Source organism: Mandrillus leucophaeus, unplaced genomic scaffold (genome assembly GCF_000951045.1).
Source record: "Mandrillus leucophaeus isolate KB7577 unplaced genomic scaffold, Mleu.le_1.0 Scaffold853, whole genome shotgun sequence".
NCBI classification, from domain to species: domain Eukaryota; kingdom Metazoa; phylum Chordata; class Mammalia; order Primates; family Cercopithecidae; genus Mandrillus; species Mandrillus leucophaeus.
In genome coordinates this window covers 764171-782049 of record NW_012109286.1, presented here as the reverse complement: position 1 = coordinate 782049, position 17879 = coordinate 764171, and the positions used below count along the sequence as shown (strand labels likewise).

General features: G+C 41.4%; 1 pseudogene; it reads left to right on the top strand.

Moving 5' to 3' along the window:
* Nucleotides 1-17543: 17543 nt before the first annotated feature.
* Nucleotides 17544-17879, top strand: LOC105530918 (annotated as a pseudogene).

The window sequence follows — 17879 nt, the reverse complement described above, 5'->3', positions numbered from 1 at the left end:
TGTTCCCTTTTCACTGCATCCACACCAACATCTATTATTTGTTGATTTTTTGATTATGGCCATTCTTGCAGGAGTGAGATGGTATCGCATTGTGGTTTTGATTTGCATTTCCCTGATCACTAGTGATGCTGAGCATTTTTTCATATGTTTGTTGGCCATTTGTATATCCTCTTTCGAGAACTGTCTATTCATGTCCTTAGCCCCACTTTTTGATGGGATTGTTTGGTTTTTTTCTTGCTAATTTGTTTGTTACTCCCTGGTTCTTAGCAGTAGACGCGGTACAGTATTCTTAGGATCCCACTGCCTGGAGTGCATAAAAAACTCTCTTGCAAATGCCAGCACTCAGCTATCTCCTTTCTCAAAAGTTTGCAAATGAGTAATTAAGAAATGTTTTTGTCTAACAGATTGCACATCATTCTGTCAGGCAGGGAACTCTTCACCTCTTCCTCTCTCCACTCCTGTCTCTCTCTTTATTGTGTAATACACTGGGGACACAAAAGCAAGAATGAGATAAAAGGGGCAGCATCTTCCCTCACAAAGTATAATGGAAGAGATGATAAACACACTTATAATTTTGCATTTTAGACTCCAATGAAAATATAAAATATATTTATATGGTAAGTATCAAGCTTAAGATGCACTGTAGGTGAGCTATGCTGAGAGCAAAACTCTGCCTGGTAATGATGGCAAAAAAGGTAAGAAAGGTCTCTGGGATAGACAGAAGACGGCCCTCCCAAGGTGTTCATGCCTTAATCTCCCCAAACTGTAAGTATAAGAGGTTATATGGCAAAGGGGAATTCACACTGCAGGCAGAATGAAGGGTACTACTCAGCTGACTTTTTTTTTTTTTTTTTTTTGAGACGGAGTCTCGCTCTGTCGCCCAGGCTGGCGTGCAGTGGCCGGATCTCAGCTCACTGCAAGCTCCGCCTCCCGGGTTTACGCCATTCTCCTGCCTCAGCCTCCTGAGCAGCTGGGACTACAGGGGCCCGCCACCTCGCCCGGCTAATTTTTTGTATTTTTTAGTAGAGACGGGGTTTCACCGTGTTAGCCAGGATGGTCTTGATCTCCTGACCTCGCGATCCGCCCGTCTCGGCCTCCCAAAGTGCTGGGATTACAGGCTTGAGCCACTGCACTCGGCCGTAATCAGCTGACTTTAAACAGATTATCCTGCATTATCCAGGTAGACCCAAGTAATCATAGGGATTCTAAAAAGTGTTCAAGAGGCAAAAGGGGAGGTCAGGGTAATGGGACGCCTGGGGGACCTGTCATTGCTGGCAAAGATAGGGCAAGAAGCCATTGCCTGCGACATGTAGGAAGCCTCTAGAGACTGGAAGAGGCAAGACACTGACCCCACCTTCACCCTTTCAGACAGGAATCCAGCCTCATATTACCTGGAACCCAGTGAGACTGGGGAAGACTTTTTTTCTTTTTAAGTAGAAGTATTTTTATTTTAATGCACCATAAGATGATAATCTCTCTAAGAAATACCTCTCCCTCCATGTGTGAAAATCTTAAACAAACAAACAAACAAACAAAAAACAAAAACAAACAACAACAACAACAACAAAACCCACACAGTGTTCATAGCCATCAGGAGCTTGGAAAACAAACTTTGGTGAATGCGAGCAACTCTGCTAAACAGGACAAGGGTTACAGGTTCTCACGTCACTACAATAATTGACAATCTTGGAACGGACTCCACTGCTGATGTCCTAAAAGGACAGGGAGGTGAAATGAACACTTGTAATTAAGAAGAGCCCGTCGGGCAGGGGATGCTCAAAACCAAAATTTGGCCTGGCACAGAGACTCACGCCTGTAATCCCAGCACTTTGAGAGGCCAAAGGCGGGTGGATCACTTGAGGTCAGGAGTTCGAGACCAGCCTGGCCAACATGGCAAAACCCATGTGAACCAAAAATACAAAAATTAGCTGAGTGTGGTTGGGGGTGCTTGTAATCCCAGCTGCCCAGGAGGCTGAGGTGGGAGAATCGCTTGAACCCAGGAGGCAGAGGCTGCAGTGAGCAGAGATTGAGCCACTGCACTCCAGCCTGGGCACAGAGTGAGACTCTATTTCAAAAAACAAAACAAAACAAAAATCCGCATAAATGTGGCAGTGTTGGCATCTCTCCTCCCCTTCCTCCTTGCTTCCTCTCCTCCTCCTCACTCAGGCTGGTATTCTCCTGCCATGCAAAAGGGCCACCACTGTTTTGGATGTCTCCATGTCAGACTTCCAATCTATAAAACTGTAAGATAATAAATTTGTGTTCTTTTACACCGCTAAGTTTGCGGTAACTTGTTATAAGAGAAACAGGAAACGCACGCCACTTCCCTGAGGAGCTGACAACTGAGCTGAGTTGTTCTAGATTTAAGCCAAGCTAGGCAGGGAGGTGACAAAGCATATCCTATGTGAAGATAGCAAGATTCCTGGCACTGGAGCCAAAAGATGATGGCAGTGAGGGGTAGGAGTTAGGCTGGAACTGATAGGCACAGCTGGACCAGGGAAAGATGGTTTGCAGTTTCACTTTTTCCACAGATCAGGGTGCCTTTGTTGGACTGAACCACTGGCCACTCCAGAAAGGTCTTGTAACCTTTCAGAGTGTGTGCCTTTGTTCACACCAATCCTTCTACTTAGAGTAAGCTTCCTACCTATTTCCACTAGCCCAAATCTTATCTTCAGCCCTAAAACATGAATTACTGTGTCCTCTGATCACCTCAGCTGAAATGGTCACATCTCCCTGAGAACTTTTACGACACTTTATGTTCCTCAGTTATGGTCCATCGCCCTAATGGCTCGAGTGAGAGTTATCTGTGCGTCCAACTCATACTACTTATTATTAGCATCCGAAGATGAAAACCGCCATCTACCTAGAACATCCTTCGTGACTTCTCTCATGCCGCCATGATGCCGTGCGTCACAAAGCAGGTCCGTGATACATACGTCTTTGATCAAATGTTTATGAACAAATAAAAGAGTGACATCAAGCCCAGGAAACACCTTCCAGTCTGGAGGAAAAGGACCTGTTCCTGGTCCATTAATCAAAACAGAAGGCCAGGCAGTGAATCCCAACAAAATAATAGATGCACACGTCTTAAACATTTCACACGTAAACATCTGTTCACGGAACTTCTGAGGTGGGGTCTTCTGATTGGTATTTTGTCTCATCTCTTTGCATAAATCGCACCTAGAACACATCTCTATTAGATTGCTAGGGCTACCATAACAAAATGCCCCATACTGCATGGGTTAAGCAACAGAAATTTATGTTTTCACCGTTCAGGAGGCTGGAAGTCCAAGGTTAAGATGTTGGCAGGTCTGTTACTTGGTTGGCAGTTGGCCACCCTCTTGCAGCCTCTTCACACGGTCTGGGTGTGAGCATCCCTATCCCTGGTGTCTTTTTTCCTTCTTATAAAGACACCAGTCACATCAGATTAGGGCCTACTCTAAAGACCTCGTTTTCACTTAATGACCTCTTTAAAGACCCTATCTTCAAATACGGTTACATTCTGAGATACTAGAGGGTTGGGACTTCAACATATGAATCTGTGGAAGATGCCATTCAGCCCATAATAACATCGCACATGATTTTCAGTTTCATCTGCTTTAAAATGGATCATCAAGAAGTACATTTTGGCCAGGTGCGGTGGCTCATGCCTGTCATCCCAGCACTTTGGGAGGTCGAGGTGAGTGGATCATGAGGTCAGGAGATTGAGACCATCCTGGCTAACACGGTGAAGCCCCATCTCTACTAAACATACAAAAATTAGCCGGGAGTGGTGGTGGGTGCCTGTGGTCCCAGCTACTTGGGAGACTGAGGAAGGAGAATCGCTTGAACCCGGGAGGCAGAACTTGCAGTGAGCTGAGATTGCGCCAAAGCACTCCAGCCTGGGTGACAGAGCGAGACTCTGTCTCAAAAACAAAACAAAAAAAATAACAAAAAAAAAAAGTACATTTTGAGTGGAGAATCCTTCTGGATTCTTACATTTTCCCTTGGTCTTTTAAGAGTTTTCTCCCCCACATCTAATTCAATAGCAACTTTTCGTTCTTCTCTCATGGCCATCTTCCAAAGGAATTGCTTTGATTTCACGGAAATAACAAATCCCTTCTCACATTCAGACATCACTGGTTTACCTTACAGTGAGTTAAGTCATGTAATTACAACAGCAAGTGAAACTGGCATCAATAATTCTAGAAAGAAATGTGACTGACTTTTGGTGAGCTTACAACTCAACTTTTTAGAAGTCTGAGAATGCAGAAATGGGCCAAGCAGGGAGTAACCCAGCAACCATCCACACGCAGCCTGTGGTGGTCCTGGGTCCTGCTTCACAGCACAAATGGGGACACAACCCAGTGGGGGCACTTAGAGGGACCCTGGAGTAATAGAACCTGGGAACTGGACAACGTCAAGGAGTCTCATACCCCAACTCCTCTTTCAGTAGAATTCTTGTTGGATTTGTAACACTCTTTTTAATCACAGATGTCAATGATTCAGTGAAAATCCCTGACAGTGGGCATCTAACAGTTGTTAGATTCTTCCTGGTGATGGGGTTTTATATGCTCACAAGGCAAGCCTGTTCCTTTCCCAGATGTTTTCATTGGTGAGAAGCACCTGCTTTTTTTTGAGATGCACTCTGCCTCCCTGCAATTCCCATGTATTTTAGCCCCTAGGAGTCGTACCTGTCTTCTAAATACAAAGCTTATATTTTATCCATTAAACATCTAGAAACTTTTTTTTTTTTTTTTTTTTTTTTGAGATGGTTTTTTTTGAGACAGTCTTGCTCTTTTACCTAGGCTGGAGTGCATGGCATGATCTTGGCTCACTAGACAGTCCGCCTCCCGGGTTCAAGCGATTCTCCTGCCTCAACCTCCTGAGTAGCTGGGATTACAGGCACCCGCCACCATGCTTGGCTAATTTTTGTATTTTTTAGTAGAGATGGGGTTTCACCATCTTGGCCAGGATGGTCTCGATCTCCTGACCTTGTGATCCGCCCGTCTCGGCCTCCCAAAGTGCTGGGATTACAGGCTTGAGCCACCACGCCCGGCCCCTGATTCTTTACATTTCCACTAAGATAACTAAAAATCACCTTGATGGCTCTCAAGCAAAACACTCAGATCTTTTTTCAACTAACAAGTATGTGAACAAGTTGGTCTCAGATTCACATTGTATAATATCAAAGAAAAGGTTCACTTGAACATGACTTGCTGTTTTGAGTCTCTCACACAGTGTAATACGTGTTTGTGTCAAGTCCACATATGTCATGAAGAATCGTCCATAAAGGAATGACATGAACTCAGCTCTGCATGTGCCAGCTGTGTGATTTGCACCAGAGTTCCCAAATTACAGCCATTCACTTACAACTGCTGTGACACTTAATATGTCTTAGTACTACCATTCAGTTATTTAACTAAATCAACTCATTTTCCAAAATGTAATTATTTAAATAGAAATTTTTATTACATCAGCACCACAAGGCAGGGTAGAAAAAAAAAGAAATTTTTATTCCAGTAAAGATCCCCAACAACCAGTGTGCCATATCTCAATTCTCACCCAACACGAACTGAACGACCGACCTTCTCCCCAAAAATCTGCCTGAGGTCAGCTTTCCTGTCTCAGCTGATGACAACTCCATCTTCCAATGACTCAGGTAAAATCAAAAGACAATCAAATAAGCCGACTTTGGGATCATTTTTCATATTTTCTTTCTGATCCAATTGATCGGAAAGTCTTGTTGGTTCTATCTTCAAAACGCAGCAGAATCTGATGCTTCTCCCCGATTTTACAGCTTCACCCTGAGTCCAAGACCCTCTCTTGCCTGGATGTCTGTAGCACTCACCCAAGTGGTTTCCCTGTTTTTATCTTTGAGTTTAAACTCAAAAGCCAGAGTGATTTTTTAAAAATATAAGTTGGTTCATGCCACCCTCCTCAAAGCTGCCCAATGATTTACAGAGCACTAAGAATAAAGGCCAACCCCCTGTAGTGTCTCCCATTTCTGAAATGATCTGTCCCCACTCCATCTGCTCTCTCTTTGACCTCATCTCCTATGCCCTCCTCCGCTGCTGCTCACCCCACACCAGCTCGCTCGCTGTTCCTCTAACAGCCAGGCACATGCTCACAGGAAGGATCACAGGACAGATCACAGGAAGGACATGGCCCTGGTTGAGCCTCCTGCTGAGATGATCTTCCGAGAAGTTGGCCTGGCTGGCTCCTTTGCCTCCTTAAAATTATTGCTCAAATGGCACTTCTCCGTCACTTTTCTGACTTCTCTGTTTTAAATTGGAACATCCCTATTCCCAATCCTCTTTACACTACCTGCTCCCTTCTTTCCTTTTTCCCACAGGACTCATGATGCTCTAATATGGTAGGTGGTTGTTGTTGTTGCTGTTGTTGACTCTTTTGCCCAGGCTAGAGCAGGTTGGCAAAATCTCAGCTCACTGCAACCTCCACCTCCTGGATTCAAGCAATTCTCATGCCTCAGCCTCCCAAGTAGCTGGAATTACAGCTACATGCCACTGCACCTGGCTAATTTTTGTGTTTTTAGTAGAAACGGGGTTTCGCCATGTTGGCCAAGCTGGTCTCGAACTCCTGACCTTGTGATCCACCCACTTCGGTCTCTCAAAGTTCTGGGATTACAGGCATAAGCCACTGCACCTGGCTTTCTATTATACTTTCTAATGTACTAATCTACTGGGTCAGGCATTTATTTTTTGTCCCAGCCCCTCCTGTGAGGAGGTAACCCTGCAAGGCCACAGATCTCTGCTTTGCTCACTGATGCATCCAAAGCACCCAGAACCGCACCTGGAGCACAGCCTGCCTGGTGGTCTTCTCCACCTTCACTGAGCAAAGTGGCTCAGAAGAGCCCTAACCTTTCCATATCAGCCAGAGGCTGCATGTCCATAGCAGCAACGCCGATCCCACCTCCACAAAGAAAGAAGACCACCTCTGCCAGGCCCTTCGCTTCATCAGCACAGACCAAGGGTAACTCACTAAAGCCCTTTGCTTCCCCTGCTTACTGCGGCCTAAAGATAGTTCTTTAGAATAAGGTGCGAGGATATAGTACAATTTTGTGATATGCAAGTATCTCACTTTTATTATGCAGTTGGCCTGAGGATAAATTTTGTTTAGAGCTCCCTGTTTTTCTGATAGATATATGACCAGTGGGTAGTGCTCAGAGCGAGTGACAAAGAAATAATTTAACAGATGTAAGGATATGATTTTTATCCTCCACTGTTTCTCTCTCAAACATCTTTAGTTTCACAGCTTCCTCACTGCGACACCTTACATTTCTTATATATTACTTCTCAACACAGTAACTCTGTTAAAGTATGAAGAAACCTAGGTTAAATTTTTCTTTTTCCTTAGACTATTCTTCTAAAACCAACAGGAAGATTTAGCTGGAGACCAGCTACAGAGAATAGTGACACAAATATAAAATATCAAATAAAGAATGAAAGTGTTTATGTTGGTCCCTTCCTGAACCTAAAATAGCTCTATAACAAATAAAGTAAAATAATCTGAATGAAGTAACAGCAATAACAAAAAAAACATGGTTAATTAGCAAATCCCATCTCAAATATCTGAGAATTATGAATATTCAACCTCTGATCTGAAGAGGGAGAAAACTTACTGAATCTCATGTGTGAGTACCTCTGTCACTATCTTGAGTTGAGTATTTACAGTAACTTATAGCTGCAGATTCTTGACTGTACAGCCGTATGTTTTATTATTCAACCAGATGTAGGCCATAAAACTGGTTTATCTATTCTGGGGTTTGCTTAGTACTAATAAAATAAACTTCAAATCCCTAACTTAATGGCTGCTCTGATATTGTAGCACTTCAGCAAAGGACAGTTTTGCTATCTGGTACACTGAAAATGTTCTAAAATCAAAGTGTACTTGGAAAGATATATTTCTGCTCCTAAAGATTTCATAAAGACCCTTGCAATTTGGATGAATTGTGCTGTGCAATGACTTGTTTTTCTATTGATTTCTAGGCTGATGGACCATAACCTTCATTGATAGTTCATTTTGGCTTTCTCCAGACTGAAAAGGAAATAGCACTGAGTCTCTTCTCTGCCTTGGAGCCTACATTATTGATATTCTTTCATCATTATGTAGGAACATAAAGCTTCTGTTATGTTGCAATTATTATGTGTCTTTACTAGAATGTAGTTAGTGAAACAAAAATAGATGAGGCAGCCCACCACAGGGCTGTCCTGCTGTTCTCTGCTACACTGAGTACAATACACAGAGCTCAGAGAAAGCTCCCCATTCATGCTGATTTTTTGGCAACAGTTTCACAAAAGAAATCTTTCTGAAGTTCTCAAAAGTGAAAATATCATAATTAGCATTTTAACCCAAGAGGAGCTATGCAGAAGAGTTGAGTCAATTTTCATACAACAATGTATGATTTTAACTCATCTTTCTCTAGGTACTTTCTATGAATTTCATACCATTTTTAAGAAATGAAATAATGCAACAAGATTATGAACCTTCTGTGGGAAAGAGCTGACAACATTTTGCCAGATTTTAAAAGTCTTTTGAGATTTCTTGCACTAGATTTTATCTACATGCCCAGACTGTGGGATGTAGTTCTATCAACCTATGACTATTGAGATTCCTTAAAGCTTACGAAGTTAAACATTCATAGGAACAAAATCTTTTATGCCTTTTTTTTAACTTTTCATTAAAGGGAAACAAAAAGATCTAATGATCATGCATACTCACCAAAATAGATATTGACACTTCTGAGAATAACCTTTGAAAGGCAGCATAAGTTAATTCAAGGTCAGGATAAGTATGAGAGAGCTCACTGGGTTTACTCCCTGTGATTGATAACAATCACCTGCCATTTGCAGAGTACTTCTGGTTCCCTCCCCCTTCCTCAGTACTTCCTGGTACTGACAGGGACCACCTGACTGGTTCCAGCCAATGCATTGCAAGTAGAAGTGATGGGTCATTCCTGGGCTGAGTGTTTCCTTGGGGGTGCAAATCCCTCCAGAGCTGTCTTTTTCTCTGGTACAGCCACCAGTTATGTGCAAGATGGTCACTCTGGCTACCTGGGTAACAAAGGGACAATGCCACCGCCCAGGATGTACATGAGCCTTTCTTATTTTAAGCCGCTGACATTTGGGAGTTGATTCTTACTAGCCTATTCTGACAAATTTTTTTAAATGATTATTTTCGCATTATTATTTAGTTAAACTGATTCTTCATTTTGCCTTATAAAGATGGTTATCTACATTAGAAACAGTATACAATTTGGGCGAGTGGGAGGTGCATTATATCTCCAAGTTATTAATGTGCAGTGATGAATAGACACAAAGCAGGAAACAGCCATGGCCATGAAGATAGTTGTTTTTCTAAATCAGGGAACTAGAAAAGCCTTCAGATTCAGACCGGGCAAGGACTAGGGCTAACAGTTACCTGTCCCCAAATTCCTTTTGTTTTACAAGAGAAGTCTGGTTAAAATGAACTTCAGAAGTTGCTTTGAAGAGGAAAAATCGGGGGAAGGGAGACAAAATATACAACTAGAATCAGCTAAGCAGGCAAAAGTACCTGGTATTTATACTCTCATTATAGGTATATGAATTTCAGAACTTTGATTTTTTTTTTTAAAGTAACAGCTGTGACTTAACATTCATTTCCCTCACCTACTGCCTGCTGGTCAGTGAAAGAGATCATGAGACTGCCAAGTTATAGCCGCTTGCTTTACCCTGGGGAGCGACAGGAGCAGCAGGTGTGGCTGAAGATGCAAAGGTCTGAGGTTCCTTTGCTGCGTGTCACCTCCTGGCCTCGCAGCTGTAAATGCCCAGCTTTTTACCGTCTCTGTGTTATGACCATGGGAACACTCACATTTCACTTGCTCAAAACAATGTGCAAGTCATACGAAAAGCGAACTTGATCTCTTGAACTTCCAGAAAACCCTCCCTTGCGGTGGGTGGGCTTTCATTTTTAGAATACAAATACAATTTAGGATCCCTCCTCACACTGGTTTCTGCATCATCCCACAGCTCATTCAACAGATTTTCTTTTTGCCCGTGGCAATGTGAAATAAAATTTTTTTTTTTTTTTTTGCTTCTCAAAATGACAATATTGAGAACATCTGGTTTGTAGCCGTCTTAAAGTTTGTTCTGCAATGCCGTTAGGTTTAAACATCTGTCATTAAATCAAGGGATTGACAAAATGCTCTGAGTTGAATTGCAACAGAGGGTACTACATCATTAAGTATCTTTTTTTGGAAACAAATTGAAAGAGAGTTAATTGTCTCTTCTTGAAGAGAGTGGGCCCATATCACCAAAGGTATCTGTTTTCTTTTCCAAATGAGAAAATGTATTCAATTTATTCTAGTAATTTTCCATTTTCTGTCCCACTGACTACTATATTTAATTACTCTAAATCACTCTCCACATAAAGACAGTGATGCGCTTCTGAGAGTCATTACAAAGATATTGTTTCGTAAGTGTCTTTGCCTATTTGAAAAGCACTGAAAGTTTTCAGCAGTTCTGCCGCCCGCTGGTTTCCTAGGCAGGCACGGATCAATACGTCATTTGATAAAATACAGTGCAGGGACACCGTACCTCAGCAGAGTCCGGGTTCTCCTGATGTTTCGTAGTGTCAGCGTCTTGCTCTGTTTTCACGTTCTCCGGGAGAGAAGAACTGATCAAACATAACGTGCACTGTCATTAGCTGTTTAAGCCGAAAGTGATAGCAGATGAATATCATTAAGACTCCAGGACCTCTTAAATCCAGAAAGAAAACTAAGGCTTGATGAGTAAAGAGGCTGGCAGGTTGCCCTTCAGTACCCGCACCCAGCTGAACAGCTCATCCATTGTGAGGGAAGCCATAGGCGATTGATTAAATATAAGCTCTCTAGATGGCCTGATACCACTCCCAAAGCTGTTACAGTGATGTCTTTTCCAAGTCCTGGAATAAAGCAGCGTTTCTCTGCAATGGGAAAACCCTAATGTCTTCCTTTTATTCCCTAAGTTCAAGCTGCTTTTAGTTATCATTTATGTAAAGGATTAGATAATGTGAGAATATTTATTATGCTTGAAAAACATCATTTGTAGTCAAATTTTAAAATTTTCAATTTTTATTTTAAAGATGGGGGTACATGTGCAGGTTAGTTACCCTAACCATAGTTACCCACTAGGTCGTTTTCAACTCATCCCTCCAAAAAAATTTTTTAAAGAATTTGCTTGTAAAGAAATCTAGTATATAGAAATGCTATCTTTTCTGTATGTAATTCTTTTTAATTTGGATAAGATACCTTTTTTGGATGGTTACTAAATTATCCAGAATGCTAGATCCCAACGCACAAAGGAAGAGAATAAAAATTAAGCAAAAGCAGGGGCTTTGTGTAAGGAGGAGCTGTGGGGTTCAAGTCAGGGTTTCACCCCTTAACTAGCTGGGAAATGTGGGACAAGTTTATTTAACTTTTAAGTCTATTTTCTCAACTCTCCAATGTTAGTAATAAATCCTATCCCATGTGGTTGTTATGAACATTACTAGATAATGCTGATAAGGAACCTGGCAGGGAAGTGCTAAATAACAAGTAACTATTCCCAATACTTCCAACAATTTCTTTTTTTTTTTCTTTTCTTAATTTTATTTTAAGCTCCAGTATACATGCGCAGAACACGCAGGTTTGTTACATAGGTATATGTCTGCCATTGTGGTTTGCTGCACCTATCAACCCATCCCCTAGGTATTCAGGCCTGCGTGCATTCGCTATTTCCAACGGCTTCTGAATATCGGAATCATTTCTGATTATCACTGAATATCCGGTGGACATCTTCATTGCTGTTTGTCAAAGAATATGTGATCTTGGCCTCCAGGTTTCTCCTTCTCAGGGTAGCTTTCTTTGAGATACGACTTTAACTGATTTTTGTTTTTCCATTTTTATAAGAACTAAGAGTCTCACTTTTGTTCTTGGTTGGTGGGGTTTTAATGAAATGGAGAATTGAGCACCTCGCCAATTAAAGTTGACCAACCAGGCACACGAAAGACATTGACTTTTCAACGCTCAGAGCCAGCCTGAACCCATTATGCATGTGAACAGTATCACACATCAAAATGTCCTGTTCAGCCCACTCAAAATTAGCATTAAAATAAAAGGGGTAGGTAGACACTTTTTAAATCTTTTTAAAATTTCGAGGAACAAATCAAGAGAGTACTTTACAAAGGCAACCCTTGGGCATTGCCTTCCTTCCCATGGACGAGGGCAGAGCTGACTGTGTGTAACCAGGTTTCCGCTGTACACCATCTTCCCTCATCTCCCATCTCAACTGCTGAGTAGAGACAACCCTTCAATTATTATCTTTACTTGATTTTCAGATCCATAAACACGATGTTAAAGGAAACCTCAACCCCATAATGAGATGTTGTAATATTTTGCATCCTGTTTTAAAAACCTTTTGGCTCTGATCATAAGTGGGGAGGATATTGTTTAAATAGCAGTACCTCCAGTGAGTACAAAAAGATTCCTAGTTATCTTCCAATATTTCACAAAAAGCAGTTTATTATAAAAAGTGTTCGGATATTTGTATCATTAATAAGAAAATAACTTGATTTTTATAAAATGAAAAAATCATAGCCCTATCTGTGATTACAAACATATAATTTGTATGTGGTATTCATATTGAACTCCATCCTGTCCCCAGCCTACATATACGAGGACTAAATAATACCAGATAAAACACTGGTACAAAACTAGAATATGGGTTTTAAATTAAACAAGTCTAACTTTCAAATTGTATGTTTCCTTATGCCGTGGATAAGGCAAACATTACAAAATGTAAAACCTTCTTGAATGGACTCTTCAAATTTTCAAATGAATTCAGCCTTTTTGACGTTTGAATTTCAATTATTTTTGACAAAATGGCACTTCCTGGCCTTGCAGGGAAAAAATATGTTTAAGGGGGCTTCTCAAAAAGTTTCCTAAAGGATCCTGTCCCTCAGGATGCTTTCCAAGGCAAACAAAGTCTGAAGAAATGAGTGAAAATTAAGCCGATCCCTACAGATTAACTTTCTCCAGGAATCAGCTCCACCTGGATGTCAAATGGCCTAGGAACAGACCCACAGGTGTGGTTGGTGTTTGCTTCTAGGGTCAGTATCCTCTGATATAAACAAACTAAAGAGAACCGAGTGTGTTTTTCCTTTGGTAGAAAAGGCATGAGAAAGGAATTTTGTTTACCCCAATAACTTCAAAATATTTATGAATATTTGAGTTGGGTTTAATTTCTTTTTAATCTCATCTACCTTAATGATGGAAACTGCAAAGCATTTCCCCTGTACTCCTTAGATTTTATAGAAGCTTGGCAGAAAATTTAATATTTTCCAATGTACATTGGACATAAATGTGGAATTCTAGCAAACTATACTATTGTTAGCATCTGGGGCGATAGTCCACTTTCATAAGTAATGTAAATTACTGATCATTCTGAGGATAAACACCCAAAGATAAACAAATAAAAGGAGATGCTGGTAGCTTCTATTTAATTTAATAGACGTACAAACATTGGAAAATTGCAAAGCAGCAAAAAAACTAAAAAAAGTTTTGGGGATTGCCCAAAGAATAGGTAGAATTCTTTCAGCTCTGTTTTCTTTCTTATTATAATTTTTTTCTAAGTTCCCTAAAGATATTTAATGGGAGATGATTACATAGGGAGTGCGTACAACAGCTGATTTAAAAGCAGGTCAGAATCAGATTTAATGACTTAAAAATTACAATTATGATTACAAATATGCGAGGGAAAATGTACACAGTTTTTTTGGAAAAAACTATCAAAGAATGAAAATACAGTAAAATGTTAATAGTTTTTACCTTTAGGTGGTGAGTCCATTACAGTTTTGATTTTGTTTTTGCTTTTTGCCTGTTTGTGTTTTCTGTATTTAGTAGTAGCTAAACACACATATGTAACTTTTATTTTCATGTGAATTGTTCAAAGGTAAATGACACAAAACACACACATACGTATATATAATAGAAAATAACTAGGTGCGGTCATGCTATGGACCACTTTAAGAACTCCACTCTTGATATTTTTTTTTTGTCTGCTTGAGAAGTAAGACTATGACATAGTTGAATGACTATATTTACTCTGTGCATTTATTTTTCAATAATACTTTCATTCTCAGAGAGCCGGCTTGGTCATTTTGGCATGCCTCTACTGTCCTAATGTCTCAGCAGGACCTCAAACTCAACATGTCCAAAACAAATAGAATTATCCTCCCATATGCAGAGTGACACGTGCATATATCCCACCTAAATCCGCAGCTTCTGTAAATAATGACAGAGTTATGCCAGCCTTAAAGGTTCTGGAACAGTGGCGGCTCCTCCCTTCTTCCTTGTCTCGTACTGTGAGACTCAGTAGCCCAAACTCACTTTGAGCTCTCTTGATTTCCATTGCCACTGCCCTATTTCCAGGTTCTTTCCCTCTCTGCTTCACTGTTACAGCAGCTTCCTCTTCTTCCTGGCTCTACAGTTTATCCTCCTGACATTTAATACAAACAACTCTTCTGTCATCTGCCCTTAGGAAAACCCCCAGGTTTTTCAGACAGGCCATCTACTGTCCTAGCTTTGGAGGTCAGGAACTGGCTATCACTGCCCCTGAACAAGCCCTGAGCTTCCCTCTGGTACCTGCACATGGCACGTGATTTTCATGCTACCCTCCCACTGCTGCCATTTGAAATATTTGCTGTCCCCAAAGTGTCTATTCCATAATGATCACAACCCAATGTGAGTTCCTCCTCTCCTTTGAGCCTCCCTAGTACTTTATCTGTGCTTCTCTCTACATCCATCAAAGCCTGCCACATGAAACAGTTACCTCATACTGGAGGCTCAGGAAGGGCAGCCACTCAATTCCTCTTCTTGGCATCTATGCTTTGCACCATGTGAGCCTCTTACCCACAGTGGTTGAATTTAAAAATATGGATTGCCCTGATACGAAAAATTCTGCAGACAGGAAACCTGGAAATTTCCATTAATAAGTTGATATATGTAAAGCTCTCAGAGCAGCGCCTGGCATGTCATAAGCACTGTGTAAGTGTTATCCATTCATCCTATTAGCTATTAATCAGAGCTCAAATACAGGGAAATTTGAGCAAAGGCAATGAATGACTCAGCTACTGAACTATGTCGAAAGAGTGAAAACCAAATGGAACAAACACATCTAAAATTCAGAGCCCACTACACACATCACAATGTGGGACCCCAGCAAAAAGCCCTGCCCAACTGAAAACAAAGGTTCCTAAAGCCTGAATGCAAACAAAGGCCAACCTAAGGACACCTAAGGGGAGAGGAATTGGAGAATGAATTCCCTTGGGGGCATTCCTAACCCTTTCTGACCTCCAGGCTTAGCCCGGGGCTTGGAAAGTCACTCCAGACAGTATCTTTTATCGAAGTGACTGGTGACACCAGCCCCAAGGGGAAGATTGACCTTTTTACTTCTTTATAGTGAAAAGTAAAATGTGGGAGGAAAAGGTTAAGCTAACCCAGTCTCTGGAAGGTAACTCCCCTTCCACTTTCTATTGCACGTTTGTAAGAGTTTGTCGCTGTCACTTGAGAGGAGCCTGCCTGCCTGCCTGCCCACCAGTCCACCAGCACCAGGCCTGAGGAAGGCCTGGAAAGTAGGGTGCAACCACTCCCCTCTTCTCAGTTGAGTGCAAAAGAACCACAGCTAGCCCGAGTTCTTCTATAAGATCCCGAGAAAGAGCCTTCTTGGGAATACGGAGCATCTGAGGTTTATTCCCAGAGGTGGTGACTGCAATTAACAAGAAAATTTGAAAATTTTCAATTTCAGGAAAATTTCCGTTTTAGGCAGAAGCCAGAACAAAAAACAAAGGAATAATTCTTCCCTTATGTACAAGCTCGCCTCCCATTTTTTGCAGGAAGTAATCAGCTTCGTGGTACCTCATTTGAATCAGAAGTTTAGACATTTATGTAATGATGAGTCTTGTTATGAATCTTAATCAATATTTTCTGGTGTCCAATTTTGTAAGGAAATAGAATTATCACGTGAAAAACCTCATCTTGTTTCATTGTATTTTAACTCTCATTGATTCCAAAATAATAAAACCTCAGCAACGGCAGTTATTGAAAGTTCTTGGCTCTGAGACAGGAGGAGTCTCAGAGAAATTGAAGAGATTACATCCCAGGACACCAGCTGTTTATCCTCCATCATTTTACATCCAAAATATTGACAGTGTCCCAAGCAATTGGCTCTTCACAGATTATTTCATTGAGTCAGTACAGCAACCCTAAGAGGTAGAATATTGTGATATAGAAAGTTCACACACTTAGAATTCAAAGTAAGTTTATCATTTAAAAAAAAAAGATGGAAAAAAAGGAGGGAGATGCTTAACCTGTCAGAAACTGGAATCCTCAACCTTTAGGTTGTTACCTCATCAAAACTTCAGGCTTTGGGGCTGGGCGTGGTGGCTCATGCCTGTAATCCCAGCACTTTGGGGGGCCGAGGAGGGCAGATCACTTGAAGTCAGGAGTGTGAGCACAGCCTGGCCAACATGGTGAAACTCCGTCTCTACTAAAAATACAAAAACTAGCCAGGCGTCGTGGTGAGCGCCTGTAATCTCAGCTACTCAGGAGGCTGAGGCAGGAGAATCACTTGACTCAGGGAGGCAGAAGTTGCAGTGAGGAAAAAAAAAAAAAAAAATCAGGCTTTTTTTTTTGTAAACACACGAGTTCAACCAGGTATTCCCTCCAGGAAAACACTGTCTTTGCTCATAAAGATTTGCTTCGTGAGTCAGATATAAGAGAGAGGACCTTATAATCATCAGTCCTCTCTGATGGGAGGGGAGAATGGGTCTTTTATTAATAAGTTACCAAAGCTTGAGAAGCCTCTTTGAAAAGAATGCAAACAACATACATTTTTAAAGGATCCCAATATTTGTCCAGTAAAACATTTCATATTTGTAAGTGATCAATTGCTTATCCATAGAAGAAAAATAGTAAGAATCTCTTGAATAGTTGAGATCTTAACTTTCTTTGTGTAACTGTAGACAGGTAGCATTGCATTATTAGGGAAGGCTGATTCTTCACTGGAATTCATCCTTTTCTGTGCGATAAAGCTCCGAGTTTAAGTGGGTTAGCCAAGTTCACATAGCTTACATGGAATTGCTTGGATTGGAAATCAGCCCCGTTAGAAAGCCTGAAATGTCTGCATTTTTCTATTCTACTTCCCTGATTTGTTTATTTGCAAATGTCAATGATAGCATTTCCCATGGAGAAATTTCGTCGTGAGTAAATGAGAGAATAATATGTATAAAAGGCTTGGCATAGTTTATCAGCTGAACCCTGTGCCCCGAAATTCACATGTTGATGCCTTTACCCTCAGTACCTCAGAACATGACTATATTTGGAGATAGGGTCTTTAAAGAGGTGATTAAGGTTAAATGAGGTCATATGGGTGGGGCCCTAATCCAATGTGATTGGTGTCTCTCTCTCTCTATATATAAAAATATGTATAAATGTATATATAAAATATATATAAATATATATAAAAGATGAATGGGCGGCCTGTGCAGCAATGGCCAAGATCGAGTCTCCAGACCTTCGCGGGAAGGAGGAGGAGGAGCTGCTGAAACAGGCGACCTGAGGGTGCAGCGGTCACAGCTGCAAGTCGCCAAAGTGACAGGCAGCGCGGCCTCCAAGCTCTCTAAGATCCGAGTTGTCTGCAAGTCCCTTGCCCGTGTTCTCACCGTTATTAACCAGACTCAAAGAAATCCTCAGGGAAGTCTACAAGGGCAAGAAGCGCGAGCCCCTGACGCTGAGGCCTGAGAAGACTCGCGCCAGCCACCGCCGGCTCCACGAGCACGAGCAGAACCTGAAGACCAAAAAGCAGCAGCGTTAGGGGCGGCTATAC